Source organism: Corythoichthys intestinalis, chromosome 18 (assembly GCF_030265065.1).
Source record: "Corythoichthys intestinalis isolate RoL2023-P3 chromosome 18, ASM3026506v1, whole genome shotgun sequence".
NCBI classification, from domain to species: Eukaryota; Metazoa; Chordata; class Actinopteri; order Syngnathiformes; family Syngnathidae; genus Corythoichthys; species Corythoichthys intestinalis.
In genome coordinates this window covers 46,136,491-46,162,816 of record NC_080412.1, presented here as the reverse complement: position 1 = coordinate 46,162,816, position 26,326 = coordinate 46,136,491, and the positions used below count along the sequence as shown (strand labels likewise).

General features: G+C 39.8%; 1 protein-coding gene across 4 annotated transcripts in view; it reads left to right on the top strand.

Annotated features, from left to right (window-relative positions):
- ksr1a (kinase suppressor of ras 1a) overlaps window positions 1-26,326 on the top strand; it is a 73,682-nt gene that overhangs the window by 7,795 nt on the left and 39,561 nt on the right. The gene's annotated exons all lie outside the window — the stretch shown is intronic.

Sequence of the window (26,326 nt, the reverse complement as noted above, 5' to 3'; positions counted from 1 at the left end):
AGGGGCCTCTGCACATCAGCAATGTGTTAACTCGTTGGCTGCCATTGACGGTGATGGACGTCAGATCTTGCAGCCATCAAATGAGTCGACCCTTCCAGTTCAAATGGATCGGACGTTGATTGCCGTCCATGGCACGGAAACTCATACTTTATATACGGTCAGGGGAGCTGGAAGTCACTCACAGTAGGGGGTTCTGAGGATTGTTTTTAGTTTTTCCCCATCTAAAACAGCCGTTTCTGTCCAAATTTGTCATGCTGACGCGTTTTCTCCATACAAGGCTTACACAATGGCAGTACAAGTAACACACGCAGCTGGATAGTTTAACTACTTCTACTACTACTACTAGGCTACTACAAAGACAGCATTCTAGTTCACCTACAGTGTGTGTTACCGAGTTTTGGTATTGGAATGAATGGCAAATAGGAAATGAATGGGTATAGTTTTGGCAGAACTGTACACTTAAAAACTGAATTTTGTGTGATCGACACATTCACGGTATTGATGTAGTGTATTCTTAACTATTTTAGGACCCTTTCTCCCCTACTCAATATTCTTGGAAATTTAGGAAAATTATATATCCACCACTGGGGCAATGGCGAGTGAGTAAAAAAGTGTTGTTGTTTTTTCAAGCACTTATCCACAGTGTTGTTACATTAAAAAAAGGAATCGATTACAGCTACAAATTACCGTACTGGTCCGAAACAAATGATTATAACAATGTATTTGAGAGAAAGAGCATGTTGTTTTGCCTCATTCAAATCTTAATATCATTTAAATATGTAAGGTAAAGTGCAATCACATTCGTAACTGAATGGCATCTGGTTTTTGAAATGTAAATAAACCAATCTATTATGCAAAATTGCAATAACTGCATTAACCATCAAAGTGAAGTCTAACTAACTGCAGTCTTGAAACAAATCTGAATAAGGAAAAACATTGCAATAAAAAATTGCAAACTGGTTAAACTTGAGAGAAGCTGAGATCTGTCATGACAGAACATCGCTTCAATGATATCTGGCGCCATCTAGCGCCGTGAATGGGTATAAATGTCTAGACCGCGAATATAAGACGACCCCCTCTTTTTCAGTCTTATTTCAATGCAAAAAACGCCATCTTATATTTGGGCCAATACGGTACTTCTCCTGAAAAGTAATTGAGTTATTAACTCAGTTACCTCAATGCAGTACTTCTCAAATAGTGGGGCGGGACCCCCAGGGGGGCGCAGAGCAATACTGGGGGTGGCGCATGTAACCTTGGGGAACATACTTTTTTGCTGTACTAGAATTAAGTGTAATTGCACATCCACTGAGTGGGTGGCAGTGGCGCTCTCATTTTCAGCATGTGCGCACTATTTTTGAACCAAACAAGAGCACACAGCAAAGAACACTGGAGATATGAAAAGCTTAGACGAAGAAATATGAGGAAGCGTATGTAGCATTTGGCTTTTGGCTTTGACTTCTAGTACAGTGGGAGACGAGGAAAGACGAGTCTGTTTACTTCGTCTAAAAATGTTCGCAGCGGACAGCAGGAATTCTTCTTTTTTTTTTTCAGCAAAAACGTGCCGAATATTGCCAACAATCATCCCGCTTTGTCAGTGTTACATCAGTTAACCACTGTCAACATCACATAAGGAGGCATACTAAGTTGCTCAATGCAAAATAACCCAACACCACAGCAAAGGAGCTGATACTGCCAGCAGCAAACATAAAAACTGTCTCTCTGTCCAATGACACTGTCGTTTTTGTTCTATTAATTTTTGTTTTTTTTCAGTGTAATAGTTTGGCATATTGTCCTCTCAAGTTAATGTGACTAATCAATTTGAATTTATGATTATTTCTTGATTTTGTTTTATTTTTATAGTGTCAAATGTTCAAAAAATATCTTGAGTCTATTTTTACAGCATGGATGAGTTTTTTTTTTTTTTAAACACTTCTTTTTCTTCTTCAATATTAAAAGGGACACAATGTTATGCAGAGGTGTACTTATAAAAAGAATTTTATAGAAAAATGATACTACAGTATATTTACAGTGGCGGCAGAGAGTTTGGGGGGGCGCGGATCGTTTACGTCTTCTTGGGGGGGAGGGGGTGCGTAACAGAAAATATTTGAGAAGCACTGCCTCAACGTAAGAATAATTAGATACTCGGTAAAGTAACTGACGGGTGCCAGCCCCCACCCCAGTGGCCGAAAAGTGTAATTGCATGTAACTGACTTTCCTATATATATAAAAGCTGTAAAGCAATAAAGCAAACAACAAAAATGGATGAAATGAACAAAAAAAAAGATATTTTTACAATGGGTCAAAATTATTTTTCGAACAGATCATGTGACTAGCACCTAAGACGGTCATTTGATTTGCATATTATTTAAAAACAAAATAGGGGAGGGCAATTTTATTTTTCAAATGATTTTTTTTCTTTGTTTAAAAAAAATATGTATATATATATATATATATTTTTTTTAATTGAAACTTTTTGGGGGATTGAATGATTTAGACACAAATGTCCTACCCATAATATGGCCTAAACACAAAAAGGATTGCCAAAATCAACTTTTTCAATTAAAAAATAAGTGTTCAAATGCAAATATTTGATTCTCATATATTTTTTTCACATTCAAAAACTTTTTTTCTATGATTGAAAATTTTCCTTTTTTTGATTGAATTGAATTCATTTGAAAATAGATATTTTTTGTGTGAAGCAACTTATTTTTTGGTTGAATAATAAAGACACAAATGTCCAAGCCAAAATGTGGCCCACATGCAAAACATTACTTTAATCAAAAAGTTGCTTCAATCAAAAAAAAAAAATTCAAAGAAAAATAGCTTTTAAATGCATTTTTTTTTTTTTTTTGTTTCAAATTGATTTTTGCATTCAAACACATTTTTTTTATTGAATAAGACACAAATCTACCTCCATATCACGCCGCCCAGGGGGTACAATTTTTGACTGAGGTAACTACATTGGCACGACACAGGCGTACATACCGTATTCAATGGATGACGATCTTGGCGAAAAGTATAGCTGTCCTAAGCGGGATGATTTAGAATTCCCCTCAAGAATGATGGGAAACACAAAAAAAAAACGTTCATTCTCAACTCGTGCTGCAACGATTAATCGATTAACTCGAGTATTCGATTAGAAAAAAATATTCAAATTAAATTTTATTGCCTCGAATATTCGTTTGATTAAAGTGGCGTTTTAATGTTTTATTTTGGAAGTGTTTACATTCAGTTTATTGATTAGGGTGGATACATTGCCCTCTGGTCTGCCTCATTTCACATGGCTAAATCCAACTGCTCCCTGTTAAGACCAGCGTAAGTTTTTCTTTGGGCTAATGTTTTTTAATGCATTTGTAATTTAGTTTATATGAATATTTAGACTTTTTTGTGGTAATATGAGTTTGAACCGTTTGTGAAAAGCATTGGGGGAAAAAAAACGTTAGCATTTTATAGCATTTAAGCTAGCGGACTTTTGCCATTTAAGTTAGCCAATTGTTCTACATAGATCCTCATTTATTTGTTTTCAATACCATTTGAGGCTCAGCTCAGGTATTTTAATTTTTCATATTCCTTTTCCGATTACTCGAATATTCGAACTAACTAGTTGTTTTCCGAAATTTCCAGGTTCGCGGTGAATCAGTAACAGGCACACTTTTGCAAAATAGACAAATGTTTATTGATTAGAAAATGCAGAATAAATGAGATTTATTGATTACAACCCCACAAGAACAGGCAACAGGTATCAAAAACAAGCATAACAAGGGTAACGATGACGCTAGATTGAGTTTGTCAATCCCAGAATCCCCACGCTACCGTTACAGCACAACCAAGTGTTTCTTACCAATGAAAATCGCTTACCGTGACAAATGAGCGGGAGCCAACACTCCGGTAAGGCAGCGAAGGAACAAAGCCAGGCGATCCGTACGCGACCTGCTGGAGGACTTCACTGGCCGCCCGGAAATGCCCGGTTTTTGTAGGAACACGCCACACGGGGGCGGAGACAGCCAACCTCCGCTCCCAGGCGGCGCGGCCCCGTCCAATGACAAAGCTACTTTTGGTTCAGCTCCTCGAAAAAGGGGCTTTTCTGTGGTTCCCAGGTTGTGCTGTCCGGTAGCAGATGTTGTGTTCCCACAGTAAATATTATGAGTGCAAAACAAGTTATCTCGTGAGATTCCCTCCTAACTATGGGACTCAAGCGCGTGCTATGGTGCAAAACAAGTTATCTCATGAGATTCCCTCCTAACTATGAAACTCAAGGTACAAAACAATAGAAGTTGTTGCAATCTAGGTCACAGAGGCAATCATACATCACAAAGGCATAATGTAATATTTTCCCCCATCACTAGTTCATCGATTAATCGACTACTAAAATAATTGATAGCTGCACCCCTATTTTCAACTTATTTTTATAAATATTCTGGTAAGTTAATTTTACTGTTGACACTGTGTTTTGGGGTCATCAACATGTTGTGCCACCCCCCCCCCCCCCCCCCCCCCCCGGCCCAAAAGTCAAACTCCGCCTATGGAGGTGCCCCAAGATTTCCACCTCTAATGCAAAGCTACCGTCAATGACTACTAAAATCAGTCCTCCTTTATCCTTTTACCTTTAACCTGGTTTTCTCTCTTTTTCATGTTGCAAAATATATTTCCATCGTTTGATTCTATTTCATCTGCAGATCTCCTATAACCATGAAATAATTCTTGAATTCTTTGCTGCCGTTTTCTCAGTAACACCCATTGACCTCCGTTGAGCGTTCACTTCACTTCTAATCTCAAGCTGTTGATACATTCAAGAACTCTTTTTCTAACTCTGAATTGAGCGGTTTTACCTCGCTTTAGTTGAATCCAATATTAGTTCATCCGTCCCTGACAAAACTCCTTCCACTCCAAAAATAAAAAGCACTTGCAAACATTATAATAACGCGATCAATGCTAACAACCTTGAGCACTTTGTCGTAGCGGTGTGGTCTGACCTGATTCATGATAACATTCAACTACTACAGTACTGAGGTCTTTCAGCATTTGTGTTGTTAGCAGGGCGGTGCTGTCAGGGCTCCAACTTCCCATGTCTTTACCGACAATGTTTTGACATGACTTCTTGCCATCGAACTACTTTCATTTCTTGTTTGAGTTCTCACATTCTAAATGCAGGCATCTTTTGACCATCGCCACCAAACGTCTTGTTCCTACTTGCTCTTCAACATATTGAATAAAATGTCTCAAATGCAGTCTGTATCTTTTGCCACTAGAATAGTAGAATTATGTGCTTTAACTTCTTTAGACTATAATGATTACTAGAGGTGGGAATCTTTGGGCACCTAACGATTTGATTACGATTCAGAGGCTCTGATTCGTTTATAAATTGATTATTCATACTGCCTCCTTCCCCCGCTTTTAATATTTTGTACATAAGTTCCAAAATTGTTCAAAAATCCTCTCAGGCTAAACCAAACTAATATTTCAGTATCAAATTAACAGTAAAAAAAAAACAGTAAATAAAATACTCACATCCCCATTGTGTATCAGCAGCTTTAAAGAGCATACGACAGGAGAAAAAAAGTCTTAAATAGCATTATTATGTGAATTAGAATCATATTTTGAGACGATTCGACTATATACAAGAATTTAGCAAAGCGCAGATGACGAGAAATTAGTCTTTTAATCTGCCGGTTAGCCACGCCTACCATTATAGGGCTCAAGCGTCCCCAACAGGTGGATGACGTCAGCGGGAGACTGGGCTCATCGGTTTTACTATACAGCCCATTGAGGGGGAATTATTCAGAACGAGGAAAATGCGATGAAGAGAGCCGCAAAATGTCATTGTTTCAGTTGCTCTACTTCAAAATTTTACAGGATATTCTTTTTATGCAAGTATTTTCCCCCAATAGCTAAATAAATGGTTTGAGAAGGACCAGTCAGCCCGTCGAGGGGGAACTATTCACAACGAAGAAAACGGGACGAAGAGATCTGCAAAATGTCATTGTTTCTGTCTCTTCGATATTTTTACAGGATATTCTTTTTATCCAAGTATTTTCCCCAACTGCTAAATAAATGCCATGGTCATGACAAATAACAGTCTTGTGCTAAATGGAATATGAAATAATAAAAATGCACTTATTCAGGATGACATGGCAAAATTACTCCATAATGGTCAAAACTGTCGACTTCACCTTTACTGTCCCACCTCCCGAACGATATTTTATGACACCTAAATCGGACATATATCATTTCCCTTCCCCGGCTTTGGAGAATGTAAACAAACCAAGAGGCGTGAGAGCTAGCCGACACGCTAACCCGAACCGAGTGATGTTTCAAAGTCTTCGAAGTGGAAAATCACACATAACTAGACCGGATTATTTGACATGACGACTGGGTTGTCGATTGTCCTCGTGGATCGGCAAACCGCCCGGCGGAGAGCAATTTACAGCTCGTCCCCCGGAGGAGGGCGGCTGCTGTTGTGCAGCTAACGTGCAGCTAATGTGCACGAGAAGAACTTTTTACATGCCTATCAATGATCAAACGTAAGTAGTCCTTTATTTAAAGAAAGTTTGTAGTGTTTACTTTGTAATCGCTGTATTCGTATTTGACGTAATACAAAACAAGATGTTTACTCACTTCCTCGTAAGTCCAATGGTCCCACAGTAGTAGGGCTTGTTTTGGCCAATATCCACGGTGAATGGGAACCTTTTGAAACTCCAAAAAGGTGCACACGCCTCTCCCTCATACAGCAAGATTTTTCTGCAGCCGTTTGGCTGGCGTGATGCGAAAAATAAACGTATTAATCCGCAAAATCAGCTGAATCCTTAGTCCTCAGACACAACAGTAGGCTGTATAGTGAAGAGGAGTCATTCTCCCGTACACGTCACAGCGCCCTCCTCCTCAATGCAAGACCGAAGCCGGAAGTCACTCATTTTCATGGCGCGGGATTCAAAAAATGAAATAAATATAGCGATCGCTTCCACACACATCCAAGCAGTCCATATCATTCAGGAGCATAAAATACCGCGTGTATTATGGAATAAACATGCTTTTTCGTGTCACATGCACTTTAATGTGCCATGAATCTGCTATGGCAGCATATAGACATATTATTCTATCAAACACAACAGTTGTTTTGGCTTAAAATACAGCAGTTTATTTCAAAGAGGGGTGCAAGAGCAGAAACAGCTTTTTCAGCCTTTTCCGCCATATAAACATTAAAGTTTTAATTATACTTTGGGGAAAAAAAAGTGAAAAAACATGCCTTATATGTATATTTCTTTCCAATGCTAAATCAGAATGAATACATTGCACACTAGGAGTTGGAACCTCTTGTTACCTCATGATACGATACGATTTGCGATACAAAGCTCACGATAACGATAATCTGACGATGTGGCGATACAACGATTACTGATACATTGGTCAGGAAATCATTCTATAATATTCTACAAACGACTAATAAACAGAAAAACAAGCTTCTGCTGTGAATTGGAATGAGTTTATCAATAGTAGACGTCCAATCCGTTTGAACGTGTATGGCCCTCATTGGCAGCCAATGCCAGGCAATGAGGTGATTTTGGCCATTTAAGGTCATTTACCTGTGGATTTTCAGTTACTTCCTGTTGATTTTGGGGTATTTTATGGGTCACTTCCTTTTTATTTTGAGTTACAGAACAGGAAGTGACCTGGGAATCACCCGAATGAATAGGCAGTGACTCAAACTCAACAGGAAATGACCTGTAAATGAACAGGAAGTGAACTGTAAATGCCCCGAATATCGGACAGAATAACTGCGAATGCTCTGGTTTCGAATTAGTGCTGCAACGATTAATTGATTAACTCAAGGATTCGATTAGAAAAAAAAAGATTAAAATTAAATTTTGCTGCTTCGAATATTCGTTTAATTAAAGTGGCGTTGTATTGGTTTGTTTTGAAAGTGTTTGCATTTTATTGATTTGCGTGGATACACGGCCCTCTAATCTACCTCATTTCGCATGGATGAAACTATCTGCTCCCTGTTAAGAAGTTTTGTTTGAGCTAATGATTTTTTTTGAAAGCATTCGTAATATAGTTGAAAGGTATATTTAGCAATTTTTTGTGGGAATATTTTTAATTTTCAATTTCAATTTATTTGTATTTGTATAGCCCTCAATCACAACAGAAGTCTCAAAGGGCTTTACAGAGGCAATATGATACACAATTAGAAATGAAGCAACAAAGATGAATAGATGCAGTTCAAGTCCTGGGTATCCCCTATCCTTAAGACCCTCCATGCCGCCAAGGAAAAACTCCAAAAACTCCAGAGTCAATTGGGAGAAAAATGAGAAACCTTGGGGAGTACCACAGTCAGGAGAGATCCACTCCCGGGACGGATAGACAGGAACCCCAGAACGGCTAATGGGAATTAGCAAGCGAAATTATAGTCCGTAAAAATACAGTGGGGTAAAGGAGCAATATGTGTCTGAGCCATTTGTTTAGAGCATTGTAAAAAAGCGTTAACATTTTATAGCATTTAAGCTAGCGGACTTTTGCTTTGTAAGTTAGCCAATTGTTCTTTTGTACATAGATCCTCTTTTTTTATATATACATATATACAGTGCCTTGCAAAAGTATTCGGCCCCCTTGAATCTTGCAACCTTTCGCTACATTTCAGGCTTCAAACATAAAGATATGAAATTTAATTTTTTTGTCAAGAATCAACAACAAGTGGGACAAAATCGTGAAGTGGAACAAAATTTATTGGATAATTTAAACTTTTATAACAAATAAAAAACTGAAAAGTGGGGCGTGCAATATTATTCGGCCCCTTTACTTTCAGTGCAGCAAACTCACTCCAGACATTCAGTGAGGATCTCTGAATGATCCAATGTTGTCCTAAATGACCGATGATGATAAATAGAATCCACCTGTGTGTAATCAAGTCTCCGTATAAATGCACCTGCTCTGTGATAGTCTCAGGGTTCTGTTTAAAGTGCAGAGAGCATTATGAAAACCAAGGAACACACCAGGCAGGTCCGAGATACTGTTGTGGAGAAGTTTAAAGCCGGATTTGGATACAAAAAGATTTCCCAAGCTTTAAACATCTCAAGGAGCACTGTGCAAGCCATCATATTGAAATGGAAGGAGCATCAGACCACTGCAAATATACCAAGACCCGGCCGTCCTTCCAAACTTTCTTCTCAAACAAGGAGAAAACTGATCAGAGATGCAGTCAAGAGGCCCATGATCACTCTGGATGAACTGCAGAGATCTACAGCTGAGGTGGGAGAGTCTGTCCATAGGACAACAATCAGTCGTACACTGCACAAATCTGGCCTTTATGGAAGAGTGGCAAGAAGAAAGCCATTTCTCAAAGATATCCATAAAAAGTCTCCTTTAAAGTTTGCCACAAGCCACCTGGGAGACACACCAAACATGTGGAAGAAGGTGCTCTGGTCAGATGAAACCAAAATTGAACTTTTTGGCCACAATGCAAAACGATATGTTTGGCTTTGTAAAAGCAACACAGCTCATCACCCTGAACACACCATCCCCACTGTCAAACATGGTGGTGGCAGCATCATGGTTTGGGCCTGCTTTTCTTCATCGGGGACAGGGAAGATGGTTAAAATTGACGGGAAGATGGATGCAGCCAAATACAGGAACATTCTGGAAGAAAACCTGTTGGTATCTGCACAAGACCTGAGACTGGGACGGAGATTTATCTTCCAACAGGACAATGATCCAAAACATAAAGCCAAATCTACAATGGAATGGTTCAAAAATAAACGTATCCAGGTGTTAGAATGGCCAAGTCAAAGTCCAGACCTGAATCCAATCGAGAATCTGTGGAAAGAGCTGAAGACTGCTGTTCACAAACACTCTCCATCCAACCTCACTGAGCTCGAGCTGTTTTGCAAGCAACAATGGGCAAGAATGTCAGTCTCTCGATGTGCAAAACTGATAGAAACATACCCCAAGCGACTTGCAGCTGTAATTGGAGCAAAAGGTGGCGCTACAAAGTATTAACGCAAGGGGGCCAAATAATATTGCACGCCCCACTTTTCAGTTTTTCATTTGTTAAAAAAGTTTAAATTAGCCAATAAATTTTGTTCCACTTCACGATTGTGTCCCACTTGTTGTTGATTCTTGACAAAAAATTAAAATTTTATATCTTTATGTTTGAAGCCTGAAATGTGGCGAAAGGTTGCAAGGTTCAAGGGGGCCGAATACTTTTGCAAGGCACTGTACCATGTAAGGCTCAGCTAAGGTATTTTAATTTTTTATGTTCCTTATCCGATTATTCGATTATTTGAACTAAATAGTTCATTGATTAATCGACTACTAAAATAATCGATAGCTGCAGCGCTATTTTGAATGAACACACGTTCTCAGTCTAAATGGATTGGGCGTCGAGGACCATCAATGGCAGCCTTAGAGTTACCTGACACACTATTATGGTGGAAGATTTTGGTAGCAACTTGTTGGTCCCTTTTTTTCTTTTCTTTTTTTAAACATTGCCACCTTTTTAAAACGATATCTCGATTCTTGGCAGGAGCATATCGATAACCTTTTGGGATACAAAGTATCACAATATCTCACCATTCCGATGTTTTGTCACACCCCTATTGCACACACAAAAAAATTTTTTTTTGGGGGGGGGGGGGCACTACTTTGCGGTTTTTGACTTATTGCGGCGATTTCTGGTCTCCATCAACCTCAAAAAACGAGGGCTCACTCTACCGTCTTGCTGCCAAGGCTCACTTGACATGATGAACAATAGTTCCAAAATATCCATGATCAACTTTTTACTGATTTGTTTTTTACCAGTTGATTTGCACAAAGGTAGTAGTAGCAGTAGTATACACTAATTCTGGGTGTGGAGCAGCCCTGTGGAAAAAACTGAATTTTCTTTCGTGTTTCTATTTCTTCGATTAAATTCATATTTTGACAAGGTTGTCAATTTGCTTGACACTCACTCCCACACACCCACAAGATGGGTGAGCAGTACCTGCTAAATCTTGCAGCTGTCCATTTATTTATTAGGAAAAAAAAAATATATATATATATATGTATACATTCTTAATCCATCCTCCCACAGTTTCAGTACATGATGTACTCTTTCAAGATGAATCCTTTTGCCATGGAAATGAAAGAATTGGGAAGGAATATCTTGAAATCACTATATGGCCTAGTGTGGGGGTCGGCAACCTGTGTTTTAAGAGCTTCATGCGGCTCTTTAGCGCTGCCCTGGTGGCTCCCTGGAGCATTTTCAAAAATGTTTGAAAATGGAAAAAGATGGGGGAGGGAAATATATTTTTTGTTTTGATACGGTTTCTGTAGGAGGACGTTTTCCAATGCTGTAAAAATGTGTAGAATGAATATTAAATTTAAACATTTCTGTCAACGAAGATTTGCATCATAGTCTGCGACCAGTGTTGTTTTCGTCAACGGCGACTATAACGAAAATATTTTGTCGACAAACAAGTTTTTCATGACGATGACGAGACCATAACGAGCTAAAAATTTTTATTGGGAGACTAAAACATAATGACATGAATGCCAGTTTTCGTCTGACCAGAACGAGACGAAAATGCGCCATAGTTTTTGTCACATGTTCACAATGTGTGTCTGGTTGTGTCACTCATGTGACGTGCTGCACCCCCCCCCCCCCAATTCACCCGCTAGTGCCCTCTACAGTCTTCTCATTGCCTGTTTTGAGATACACTAACATTGGTCTTCTTTTCTTGGCAAGAGCAGAGAATATGCAATGTTGCTTTAGCCTTTAAAGGTCTGTGTTGAGTGATCATCACACACAAATGTAACTCGTAGCGTTAGCACAGCATTCACGTTTGCGTTAGCAGCAGGCTATTGCTAACGGCAAGCGTCCTCTTAAACTCTCTGTGGTGAGTGATCATCACACACGAAATGTAACTCGTAGAGTTAGCATAGCATTCGCATTAGCATCAGGCTATTCCTAATGGCGAGCGTCCTCTTAAACTCTCAGGCAACTTTTTATTTACATACAGTTCGTCGCGTCCTGGTGGGTCTGATTAAAATGTTTTCATTTTACAGACAAAAACATTTTTATTAACTGTCGACTAAAACTAGACGAAATCTTGAGTTTTCATCAACAAAAACTAGGTGAAGACAAACACATTTTGAGATGACTAATAAGGATTGTCGTCCAAAAGACTGAGACGAAAATTAAAAGGGCTGTCAAAAACAACACTGCCTGCGACACACGTTTCTATAAGCAGGGTGGGATGGCAGGCAGGTGCTTATTGTAAACAAACCGGTGGCTGTGTGATGGGCCATGGATTTGAAAGGGAAAAAGAGAAAAATAACTGAGAACAGAGGTTTCTGTTTCTTGGACTGAATCATTTGCATTCATTGTAGTGCTGCAATGATTAATCGATTAACTCGAGTATTCGATTAGAAAAAAATATTCAAATTAAATTTTGTTGCTTCGAGTATTCATTTAATTGAAGTGGCAATTTAATGATTTATTTTGAAAGTGTTTGGTCTGCCTCATTTCACATGGCTGAATCCAGCTGCTCCCTGTTAAGACCAACGTAAGCTAAGTTTTTGTTTGAGCTCATGTTTTTTAATGCATTTGTAATTTAGTTTATAGGTATATTGCCTTACCCCTTTGTTAAAAGCATTGTAAAAAAAACAACAACCAAAAGTTAGCATTTTATAGCATTTAAGCTAGCGGACGTTTGCTATGTAAGTTGGCCAATTGTTCTTTTGTTGTACTTAGATCCTTATTTATTCATTTTTTATTTCGTTTGAGGCTCAGCTCAGGTACTTTAATTGTTTATGTTCCTTATCCGATTACTCGATTATTCGGACTAACTAGTTCATCGATTAATCAACTACTGAAATAATCGATAGCTGCAGCCCTAATTTATTGCCAATGCGGAATAATTGCATGAACATTTACTCTGTGGCAAGAAGTTGTCAAATAACAAAATCGGGGATCGTTAAAAAATGACGGCAGTCTTGGAACTTTGATTTGCCTGACATGCAGCTCCATATCATCAAGGACTGAGGGAATTTTGATGTTTTCTTCAGGCAGTCATCTTTGTAAATCTCACTGGAACAGCACCAAACAAAAGTTCCAGCATCATCACCATGTCAAGAGCTGCAATGATCATCTGGCAACTGTAATCAAATAGAGATGGCACCAAATTGATAAAGAATACTCATCAAGTCCATGCCTCAGATACTGCAAGATGTCATAAAAGCCATAGGTGGTGTTACTAAATACTAGAGATGTGTTTTGATTGTTATTTATTTGTCTGTTTCTCATGATTCCATATTTTTTTCTTCAGAATGGAGTGATTCCATACATATTTCCCTGCACTTGCTCTATAAAAGTAACATTTACTGATCACCACACTGATCACCACAATGCTTTAATTCATTTCCTTTAGTGTTTCTGGATGCTAAAGAGTTGCACTTTTGAACTAATTCAGTATTTTTTCAAGCTTTTTATCTGAGTTTGTTCTACATGATCATATGTCTGAGTGAGTGCTTGTCCGAGACTGGTGATTCCATACTTTTTGCTTGGGGTTGCATAATGCGTTTTCGTCTCGTTCTCGTCTCATCAGCCGTTATGTTTTAGTCTCCCAAGGCACTTTTTTAGCTCTTTATTGTCATGAAAAAGTTGTTCGTCGACAAAATATTTTAAATATTATAGTCGTCGTTGATGAAAACAACACGGCTGTCCGGTGAACTCCACAATCAGGTGCAAAGTGTTAAGTCGCAGAAGATTAGTCGTGATGAACGGCGTCCCGGCTTGAGTTTGAAAGTCAACAAGTGTGAGGTTAAAGTAGCTCTTGCGCAGGTGGTGCTAAGCGGCCTCGCTTCAATATTGCGCTGGAGTGTAATCAAGAGCGACTCGGATTCACTTTACCTCCTCATTGACAATGCTTCATTATTCCACTTGAACTGTGTGTTGTTCTGCCTTGCTAGTGAGAGGATAATGATAGCAGCCTCTCCACATGGAGTGCTAACCGCTACTTCACTTCACGCACGTTAATCCCACTCAGTCTGGACTCTCGTGCTGCCCCCGTTCTGCTTTTTCGCTGCGGCTCAATATAGATTTCTGACGTTGGCTCTATCATATCCACTTTGCGCTTCTTTTGGAGCCTGCCTGGTCTTTTTAAAGCTGCTCAAAATGTCCAGCAAAGACTCAGAGTTGCATTCGCCCACTGCAAAAAGAAATGCATGAGTTCCTCTTTTTAGCTCATTGGGTGCCATTGACAAATCAGGTTGTTTTTTTTTTTACATTGACAACAGAGTAAATTCGATACAGTAACACTTCCAACCCATAGCAAAAAAATTGCTGCTCATCTGTTGCTTAATCTCGTCTCATTTGACAACTCGGGTTTTTCACACTATTTGGTGGGAAAACATTTTTAGCTACAGTGGTATAAAAAAGTATCTGAACCTTTTGGAATTTCTCACATTTCTGCAAAAAATCACCATCAAATGTGATCTGATCTTTGTCAAAATCACACAGATGTAAAAATAGTGTCTGCTTTAACTAAAACTATCCAAACATTTATAGGTTTTCATATTTTAATGAGGATAGCATGCAAACAATGACAGAAGGGGGGAAGATAAGTAAGTGAACCCTCTGCCTAAGGAGACCTAAAGAGCAAATGAAACCAATTTTTACCAAACAATTTAAGTCAGGTGTGTGCCCACTCATTGATGAGCGGTTTAATGCGACCCCGCACACTATAGAACACACACCTGGTAAGAATTGTCTTGATGAAAAGCATTGTCTGATGTGCATCATGGCTCGGTCAAAAGAGCTGTCTGAAGACCTGCAATCAAGGATTATTGATTTGTATGTACAATAAAAGAACAATTGGCTAACTTACATAACAAAAGTCCGCTAGCTTAAATGCTATAAAACGTTTTTTTTTTTTCTTTTTTTTTTTTCTTTTAAACAATACTCTTAACAAATGGTTCAGACACATATTCCTACAAAAAACGTCTAAATGTACCTATAAACTAAAGTACAAATGCATTAAAAAAACATTAGCTCAAACAAAATCTTAGCTTATGTTGATCCTAACATGGAGCAGCTGAATTCAGCCATGTCAAATGAGGCAGACTAGTGGGCTGTGTATCCACCCAAATCGATAATTCTTAATGCGAACACTTTCAAAATAAACCATTACAACGCCACTTTAAATACCTGAATACTCGAAGCAGCAAAAATTAATTCGAATCTTTTTTTCTAATCGAATACTCGAGTTAATCGATTAATCGTTGCAGCACTAGATACAATACGCGGTGCCCAGACTGTCGTTAGTTCTACATCCAGTTTTCTTTGGGTGGGCAGAGCGTGTCCTAGGGTGGCCAAAGCCCCCCCACCCCTGGTGAGACCTTTAAAGGAGACAGCTGTGAGACACCATTGAGGAAATCGTACCGTTAGAGCTATTTCTCAAGACCTTCTCATGTAATGCTCACTGTAAGACTTACTTCTCACGAGACACGTTTGAGAAAAAAACACTCTGGTCTCAATTGTTGCTGATTCACTTCTCAGATATGTAAATGAAACATGAACAAGAGCTCATCTTCAATTTTGCTTTGGGAACATTCAAACCTAAGGAAACAGATTATTTGGATTTGACATATATCACCGTCAATGGCAGTGTTTGCATTAATTACGGTGTTGTATGCCGGTGATCATCCAGCAGCGTGGCGTCACTGTGTTTTGTCTCTCTCTGCGCACGGGGGGCGGGGGCGGCTTTGCGGTGCTCATGGTGCGTGAGCTGTTTTGGCTGCCTCTATATTTAGACATCTTCTCTTCCTACGCATTTTCAGGGTAGCTTGTTAAATAAGAAAATCAAATGACGCGCAAAGAGACAGGGAGGAAAGGGGAGGGTGGAATCCAAGCCAATCGGCAGCGCCGCCGCTCATGACATGAAAACGGCTTAGGAGAAAACAATAGAGAATGTGGCTCACACGCGAGTACTGAGGAAGTGCGACGTTAGCGATTGCAGCAACGCTGACCCTGTCTCTATTTCCGTTTCGACCCGCGGTGTGTGATGTCAACCTGTAAAAAAATTGGAAACGGCCGTTTTGTGAGGCCTTGTTCTATGTTGAAAGCCACCCAGATGAGTTGCATCTTGAAAGGGGTCTTACGTCCTTATTTGCCACCTAGCCTCAAACTTTTGTCCTCTAAAAATTCCTGTTATTGAAATAATATATTCAAGGGCGTAGGTTTGCATAGGGACGGTAGGGACATAACACTAGCAACTTTTCAGGATGCTCAAATCGTCCCTGCCAACTTTTAACTCATTCATTCCCAGCAATTTTCACCGAGCAAGGCCCTTCGCTCCCGGCCGTTTTAATGGATTTTGACCCATTTTGCAAGGCCCACAGAAAATTCTGTTCTATTGCTATATAAACATGGAACCTACCAAAAGAAAGATTAGACTCTCTTCTTTCAGCAGAAAAAAAAGTTAGTTAGTCTTTTTCCATTCTTTAGAAATCAGCATTAGAAAATAGCTTAGTTTGAGCAATTTTCCAATTTCTGATGAAAAAACAGAGAAATTGAGCTTTTTGTAAAATCATACATTTCAAACATAACTTTGACTTAAACACAGCTATTTTTCGCTTTTGTGACATCCCAAACATTTGAATGTTTTCGTTCTACAAAATAACATTGGCAAGGCAAGGCAAATTTATTTATATAGAACAATTCCACACAAGGCAATTCAAAGTGCTTTACATCACATGAAGATCATAAAAATCCACATTTAAATCAATACAACGTAAAAACCAAGACAATCAAAATCGGAAATAAAATTATACATAAAGATCAAATTTAATCACAAATAGAATAAAAATAAATAAATAAAAATAAAACAAAAACTACTAATAATTGAAATCAGCAATGGAGATAAGCACAATAGGAATAGAAAGCAAGTAGATTGAAATATATAGACAGTTATGGATATGCAGTGCTAAACAAAAGCGTTTTTAGCCCTGATTTAAAAGAGCTAACAGTTTGAGCATACTTCAGACGTTCGGGCAACTTGTTCCAGAGGTGAGGAGCATAATAACTAAATGCTGCCTCACCCTGCTTGGTTCTTGTTCTTGGAACATGCAGAAGAGCGGTTCCAGACGACCTTAGGGGTCTAGATGTCTCATAGGAATCTAACAAGTCAAGCATGTATTTTGGTCCAAGGCCATTAAGTGTTTTGTAGTATTTTATAGTCTATCCTTTGACTCACTGGAAGCCAGTGTAGCGATTTCAAAACCGGTGTAATGTGGTCCAGCTTCCTTGTATTTGTGAGGACTCTGGCTGCAGCATTCTGTACTAGCTGTAGCTTCCCGACTGATTTTTTTATCAAGACCCTTAAATATACCGTTGCAGTAGTCCAATCTGCTGAAAATGAATGCATGCATAAGTTTTTCCATGTCTTGTTGAGTCAGAAGCCCCTTAATTCTGATTATATTATTTAGGTGGTAATAAGCGGATTTAGTGACGGACTTTAGATGGCTATCAAATTTTAGGTCTGAGTCAATAATTACGCCAAGGTTTCTGACTTGATTTGTAGCTGTAAGTGACATTGTGCTAAGTCGCCTGCTTATCTTTGACCTTTCCTTTTTTGGCCCAAAAATGATCACCTCTGTCTTCTCCACATTTAACTGGAGAAAATTCTGGCACATCCATTCATTGATTTGATGAATGCATTTACTCAGGGAGACTAAGGGACTATAATCATGTGGGGACACAGAAATGTACAGTTTTGTGTCATCTGCATAGGCGTGATAGGAGATGTCATACTGTTCCATTATCTGAGCTAACGGAAGCTTATAGATGTTAACATAAACAACAAGACAAATCGAGCTTTTGAGAGCAAAGTAACAATTTATTTACACATAACTAACTGAGATGACGCTGTTGTGGCCGCGACAGCCGGGTTAACTTTTCCCTCATCGCCGCCTGTCTCATAAAGATGGATTTTTTTTAGTCTTTCTTTTGTGGTGACCACTGCCTCGTGGCGGAGTTTGCCTGGGGAACTTGTGTCCCTGGGGGGAACTGGTTTGGCCGTGCGCGTTTCCGGCTGAGTCGCGGGACACTGGACAGTGCGGGGGACGCGAGCGGCCGAGCTAGGCAGCGCGGGCTCTGCTCGGCGAGAAGCACGGACTCAACGGCATCGTCCGCTGTACTGGTGGTCCCGGTCGTTCTGCTCGGTCGTCCAGCGCCTGCCACCCCGGGCGTCCTCCCGGTTGTTCTGCTCGGTCTTGTGGCCCGGCCCGGTCTTACCAAATGCGCTACTGCCCTCGAGTGGCCAGTTTTATTGCTTTAAAATGGATTTTCAACATCGTGCTTTGGAGCTAGGTTGAATCCGAACGTTGAGATGTCTCTTGTGAAAAAGAAAAAAAAAACGTAAAAGACATAAATATGTCTTGGGGACACTGAAACAAATAAAAATATAACGTACTTATACGTTTTGGTGAGCAAATGAGTTAAGCAACCTTCTTTGCACTATACAATGAGTTCAGCTATAAAGGTAATTTAGATTGTCTTCCAATGTGTTGTTAGGATAGAATTGATCCTACTATTATTAAGTAAATTAATTTCATTATGATCAGACTTGCATTTACCCCTTTTCACTTGCTATTTAGTAGTGCCGGTCCATTTTTTCCCCTCAAATGCACATTTGATTGGCTGATGACTAGAACCCCCACATTCACACACTCCCGACAGAAATGCATGTCAATATGCCGCCTCCTCCGCCCCCTTTGAAGAGGAGGGATATTAAGAAGTTTGTTTTTTTTGGGCCAGCAGCAGCCACTGTAAGTAATGTAAAAAGATGTCAATGTTGGGGAGGTGGGGAACACATCACTAATTTTGCTACTGAAAGTCCAATCTGCATCAGAGTTAGCATAACATTAAACTGTGTGAATTTGCTAACCTGTAAAACTCGAGTCAAAAGCTGCTTAGAGAGGTGTCTTCCTGTATGTTTTCTACTGTCAACTTTAATTCAACTTTGCATTTTGTGCTTTTATTTATTAATTAAATGTATTTATTTTCCACATCATTTAAAAAAAAAAAATATTTGCACCCTATGCACATTTTAACCCCCGCCTCAAAAAAAAACTACAAAAGCACAACCACTCTAAACTTCCTATATATGAAGCAAGCATTTTAAAAAATGACTTTCTCCCCCTTTTCATTTTTATGTAGGAACCAGCCATTTTTGAGAAATGTACCCAATCTGTTTGGTCTCATCAATGTCCCGTCCCCAGCAAAAAGTGTACATGCAGGTTACGCTGTTATAGTGTCCCCACCAATTTTGAGACCAAACCTACGCCCTTGAATATATCTGTTTAACAATGTCTGCTCAAATACGCATGTGTAAACAACACACACACATATATCCGAGTGAGCTTAGGAGGTCAGCGACCGCCGGAGATAACAATGATGGAGGAGGAGGAGGGGCGGCGAGCAGGCCATTGTCCCGGTCCGTCAAGCGTGTACGTGCCCCTTAAGTCATGTGACCCGGCGACTGCCTATCTTGGCCTCGGTGCCGGTACTATTTTTATCTCTTGACTCATTTTCTTTGGAGCTCGGCTCTGAACTGTGCATCATTATTTACTTGTAAAATTTGCAGTCTGTCCTTGAATGCGGAGTGCTTTTTGCAGCTCCTCACTACTTGAAATAAGAAAGGATTAGCCTAAGCCAATTGACAGCATGCTCTAGTCTTTAAAATGGACAAAATCGGGCACATATTTTTAGTTGGAGTGGGAAGCTCTTGGTACCTCATGGTAGGATATCATTTGCCATACAAAGCTCACGATATAGCGATGCAACGATGATTGATACGTTGGTCAGGAAATCCTTCTAGGATATTCTACAAAACAACATATACATACACAGAAAATCAAGCTAGAGTGGTATGAAAAAGTATCTGAACATTTTGGAATTTCTCATTTCTGCATATGTGCAAATGGGATCTTTGTCAAAATCACACAGATGAAAAAAACAATGTCTGCTTTAACTAAAAACACCCAAACATATATAGGTCATATTTTAATGAGGATAGTATGCAAACAATGACAGAAGGGGGAAGCTAAGTAAGTGAACAATCACATTTAATATTTTGTGGCCCCTCCTTTGGCAGCAATAACTTCAACCAGGCGCTTCCTGTAGCTATAGATTAGTCTGGCACATTGATCAGGATTAATCTTGGCCCATTCTTCTTTACAGAACTGCTGTAGTTCAGTCAGGTTCCTGGGATGTCTGGCATGAATCACTGTATTTACAGTGGGGCAAATAAGTATTTAGTCAACCACTAATTGTGCAAGTTCTCCCACTTGAAAATATTAGAGAGGCCTATAATTGTCAACATGGGTAAACCTCAACCATGAGAGACAGAATGTGGAGAAAAAAAACAGAAAATCACAATGTTTGATCTTTAAAGAATTTATTTGCAAATCATGGTGGAAAATAAGTATTTGGTCAATACCAAAAGTTCATCTCAATACTTCATTATGTACCCTTTGTTGGCAATAACGGAGGCCAAACGTTTTCAGTAACTCTTCACAAGCTTTTCGCACACTGTTGCTGGTATTTTGGCCCACTCCTCCATGCAGATCTCCTCTTGAGCCGTGATGTTTTGGGGCGGTCATTGGGCAACATGGACTTTCAACTCCCTCTGCAGATTTTCTATGGGGTTGAGACCTGGAGACTGGCTAGGCCACTCCAGGACCTTGAAATGCTTCTTACGAAGCCACTTCTTTGTTGCCCTGGCTGTGTGTTTGGGAACATTGTCACGCCGAAAGACCCAGCCACGTCTCATCTTCAATGCCCTTGGTGATGGAAGGAGATTTTCACTCAAAATCTCTCGATACATGGCCCCATTCATTCTTTCCTTTACACAGATCAGTCGTCCTGGTCCCTTTGCAGAAAAACAGCCCCAAACCACGATGTTTCCACCCTCATGCTTCACAGTGGATATGGTGCAGTTCAGTATTCTTTTTCCTCCAAACGAGAACCTGTGTTTCTACCAAAAAGTTCTATTTTGGTTTCATCTGACCATAACACATTCTCCCAGTCCTCTTCTGGATCATCCAAATGCTCTCTGGCGAACCGCAGACGGGCCTGGACGTGTACTTTCTTCAGCAGAGGGACACGTCTGGCAGTGCAGGATTTAAGTCCCTGGCGGCGCATTGTGTTACTGATAGTAGCCTTTGTTACTGTGGTCCCAGCTCTCTGTAGGTCATTCACTAGGTCCCCCCGTGTGGTTCTGGGATTTTTGCTCACCGTTCTTGTTATCATTTTGACGCCACGGGTGAGGAGGGTGTTGAAAGTCCGTGTTGCCCAACGACAGCCCCAAAACATCACCGCTCTAGAGAAGATCTGCATGGAGGAATGGGCCAAAATACCAGCAACAGTGTGTGAAAAGCTTGTGAAGAGTTACAGAAAACATTTGGCCTCCGTTATTGCCAACAAATGGTACACAACAAAGTATTGAGATGAACTTTTAGTATAGACCAAATACTTATTTTCCACCATGATTTGCAAATTCTTTAAAAATCAAACAATGTGATTTTCTGGTTTTTTTTCCACATTCTGTCTCTCATGGTTGAGGTTTACCCATGTTGACAAATATAGGCCTCTCTAATATTTTCAAGTGGGAGAACTTGCACGATTAGTAGTTGACTAAATACTTATTTGCCCCACTGTAAATACAGTGATTCATGCCAGACATCCCAGGAATCTGACTGAACTACAGCAGTTTTAGAGAGAAGAATGGGCCAAGCTTAGTCCTGATCCATGTGCCAGACTGATCTGCAGCTACAGGAAGCGTCCGGTTGAAGTTATTGCTACCAAAGGAGGGGCCACAAAATATTAAATGTGGTGGTTCACTTACTTATCCCCCCCCCCCTTTTGTCATTTTTTTGCATACTATCCGCATTAAAATATGAAAACCTATAACTGTTTGGGTGGTTTTAGTTAAAGCAGACACTGTTTTTTCATCTATGTGATTTTGACAAAGATTAGATCAAATAATCAGGTGACTGACTCGGGTGCAAAAATATGCCATTGGGACTAGGGATGTCCCGATGTCGTATGTGGAGGTACCACTGTACTTTATTGTTGAGTTTTCCATCATGGCCTGCCATGACACCGCCTTGGCAGGGCCCATAATGTGGCTGTATCAGCAAGCCCCGGTAACAATCGGAGCAGCCGCGGGTTTTGCTGTGTCAGACGGGCGCTCTCTCTTTGTTCTCCACCGGCGTCCGGGCGGACACGCTGGCCGTCACTCATCCCCTCCCCGCGTGAGGCTGTTGCCATGGCACCATTGAGCTTGGCCGACAGGTGGGCTCTGACGCCATTTCTGTCCCCGCCGCCGCCCACCTCCGTGCCACGCGTCGATAGCTGCTTTCGCTACTCTGCGCCAAAAATATGAAAGAGGCCCGTTGTCATCTGGGTCGGTTGACAACGCTTGCGCTCCTGAGCTAAATGCCATCTTATACAAATTCATGAGGGACTAGACTAGGGGAATTCTCACTTATTTAGCAAGATAACAGATGAGTCAAAAGATTCCCACCCTGTTTTGTTACTCTGCGAAGCCACATGATGACATTTATATGTGGGCTTGCATTTTGTCAGAGCAGTGTTTCACATGCATGGGGAAAATCCCACTGAAATGTTGCTGACGGCTCAGAAGAGAGGTTGCTAGGTAACCTGACGTCACGGGGCCCGCAATAGAGCGCAGGGAAGCGAAGCAAAATGGGGCTATCTCGTTAGCCGCGTCAAGTGAGTAGCCTTTGGACGGTAGGTCATTGCATATGTCGTCAAATGCACAATATGAAGTAGAGGTGCAACAATTAATCGATTCATCGACAACTATTTTGATAACCAATTAACCGTTTAAGACCTTCTTCACCTTAAACCTGTCTAAATTCTTGAAATTATAACATATATAACTTGTCAATTGTAAATATTCGATTTTTTCAACATATTTTTGTTCAGTCAAAGTAGCACATGAAAGAAATCTGCTTTTACTTTGGAAAACGATTCACATTTTTGCCAATTTTCAAGCTTTTTAATGAAGCTGCAATAAATTTCTCAATCGATTATGTGCCAATGAATTTTATAATTGATTTTTGCCGGCAGCTATGAGCAGTCCAGTTTCGGTCTTGTTTGTACGTAATGAGTGGTTGTGCGCGCGCGTGCCAGTGATCAGAGCAAGAGAGAGAGAGAGTTCACTGCTACACTTAGGTTGGGGTGGTGAATCAATAATATTACTAAATTTAGAGGGTTATATTGTCTTTTGTGCTGTTAGATCCAGTAAGCGAGTAAATGAAGCCAATTGCATTGTTTGTATTCTTTGTTGATGAGACGTTACTGCTTATCACGGAGTGCTAAGCTAGTTAGCGATCATGCTAATCAGTGTCCTAAGCAGCCATTTGTATTACAGTGGTATGAAAAAGTATCTGAACCTTTTGGAATTTCTCACATTTCTACATAAAATCACCATGAAAAGTGATCTGATCTTGTCAAAATCTTACAGATGTAAAAACAGTGTCTCCTTTAACTAAAACCACGCAAACATTTATAGGTTTTCATATTTTAATGAGGATAGCATGCCAACAATGACAGAAGGGGGGAAAATAAGTAAGTGAACCCTCTGCCTAAGGAAACCTAAAAAGCAAATGAAACCAATTTTTACCAAACAATTTAAGTCAGGTGTGTGCCCAATCGCTGATGAGTGGTTTAAAGCTGCCCTGCCCGCTATAAAACACACAACGGGTAAGAATTGTCTTGAGTAGCATTGTGTGATGTGCATCATGGCTCGATCAAAAGAGCTGTCTGAAGACCTGCGATCAAGGATTGTTGATTCGTATTAAGCTGGGAAAGGATACAAAACCATCTGTAAAAGTCTGGATGTTCATCAATCAACAATCAGATAAGCTGTCTACAAATTGAGAGAGTTTGGCACGGTTGCTTATCTCTCAAGGAGTTGCCGTCCACCAAAGATGACACCAAGAGTTCAGCGCAGAATACGCAGAGAGGTAAAAAATAACCCTAGAGTGTCTGCTAAAGACTTAAAGAAATCACTGGCACAGTCCAATATACTGTATGTAAAACTATGGCCAAGAATGGTGTTCATGGGAGAACTCCACGGAGGAAGCCGCTGCTGTCTAAAAAAAACATTGTTGCTCGTTTATTGTTCGCAAAAAGGGACATGGACACGCCACTGACGTTTTGACAAAATATCTTGTGGACTGATGGAACCGAAGATGAATTGTTTAGGAGTAACACACAACGTCACGTATGGAGGCAAAATGGAACAGCTCACCAACATCAACACCTCATCCCCACCATGAAGCATGGGGGAGGGAGCATCTTGATTTGGGGCTGTTTTGCTACCTCAGGACCTGGACAAATTGCAATTATTAATGGAAGAATTAATTCAAAAGTTTTGCAGGAAAACCTGAGGCTATATGTCAGACAGTTGAAGCTGAAAAGAGGATGGATGCTGCAACAAGAAAATGATCCAAAACACGGAAGCTGCAACAAGAAAATGATCCAAAACACGGAAGTAAATCAACTTCAGAATTGTTTCAGATGAACAAAATACATGTTCCGGAGTGGCCAAGTCAAAGTCCAGACTTGAACCCCATTGAGATGCTGTGGCATGACCTAAAGACAGCGAGTCATGTCAGACATCCCAGGAATCTGACTGAACTACAGCAGTTTCGTTGAGAAGAATGGACCAAGATTAGTCCTGATCAATGTGCCAGACTGATCTGTTGCTACAGGAAGCGTCTGGTTTAAGTTATTGCTGCCAAAGGGGGGGACAAAATATTAAATGTGATGGTTCATTTACTTATTTTTTTCCCCTTCTATCATTGTTTGCATACTATCCTCATTACAATATGAAAATCTATAAATGTTTGGGTGGTTTTAGTTCAAGCAGACACTGTTTTTTCATCTGTATGATTTTGACAAAGATCAGATCACATTTGATGGTGATTTAATTCAGAAATGTAAGAAATTCCAAAAAGTTCAGATACTTTTTCATACCACTGTAGGTTTTCGAGAAGCATATTAGTGCTTGAGTTATTGTTAGCTAGTATAGTTGATAGTATTTAAAAAAAAAAATTTTTAATAAAGAATAACAGCTTCAAGTTTCAACACAAACTCCCATTCAAACTGTAAATTGTCATACAAGAGAGTGTGCTTTTTGCATTTTGTCTGCATCGTTACGTACAACATGCTTCAAGTTAAAATGTGAAGGTAATTGTAAAAAGTGACATTTATCCGACTAATTAATTGGCCGATTAATCGATTATAAAAATATTTGTTAGTTGCGGCCCTAATATGAAGTGACGGAACGGGGACGTCTAAATTCCAAAGAGCTGTTTGTTTACTAGTTGGCCCTTAGTCACTACGCTAATGTCTATTCAAATCAGACTATAAAGTGATGGGACACCATGTTGAATTAGTCACAGGACACCAGACAAACTTTTTTTCTGAGATTACATTGGCCCGTATAGTGAAATATTAGGAGCACGCTATTTAAATCAACTATGACAATATTATCAGCAACAATTTGGGTTAAGTATGGAGAGGTTTTTGTCAGCAAGAGAGGCCGCCTACTGTAATGGACCCATGCAGATAGACTGCACGATAGGGGGACACACAATCCGCCACATAATTCGGCCTGCAAACCAATACTGTGGTGTTCATTTAAATACATACAATACTTACTAACATCAACACTGCACGTGCTATCATTTATCCATGGATCAGCTTTGTTTTAATATGGCCTGAATGACCCACTTTATACTCTTTTTAAAAATGAATGTCTCCTTTGTCTCGTTTCATTTTCCAAAGTGATCACCATAAATTGTGGTCTAATTCTTACACCACACAAGAAAAATATCTATTTTACAGTACTATCTTAATACCCCTATTCACTTGCATTTATTGCATAATTTTTTCCAGCAGGGCTGAGAAGGAAAAGTGTTATTTGCCATGTGGCAAAATGGATTTTGCTATGTGGCTAAATTGATTTTGCTATGTGGCTTTTTTTTTTTTTTCAGATGTGGCATTTTTTTGCCATGTGGCAAAAGCAAAATGGATTTTGCCATGTGGCTAAATTGATTTTGCTATGTGGCTTTTTTTTTTTCAGATGTGGCTTTTTTTTTTTTTTTTTTTTTGCCATGTGGCAAAATGGACTTTGCCATGTAGCATTTTTTGCCGTGTGGCAAAATGGATTTTGCCAGGTGGGTTTTTTTGCCATGTGGAGAAATGGATTTTGCCATGTGGCCTTTTTTTTACATGTGGCAAAATGGATTTTGCCAT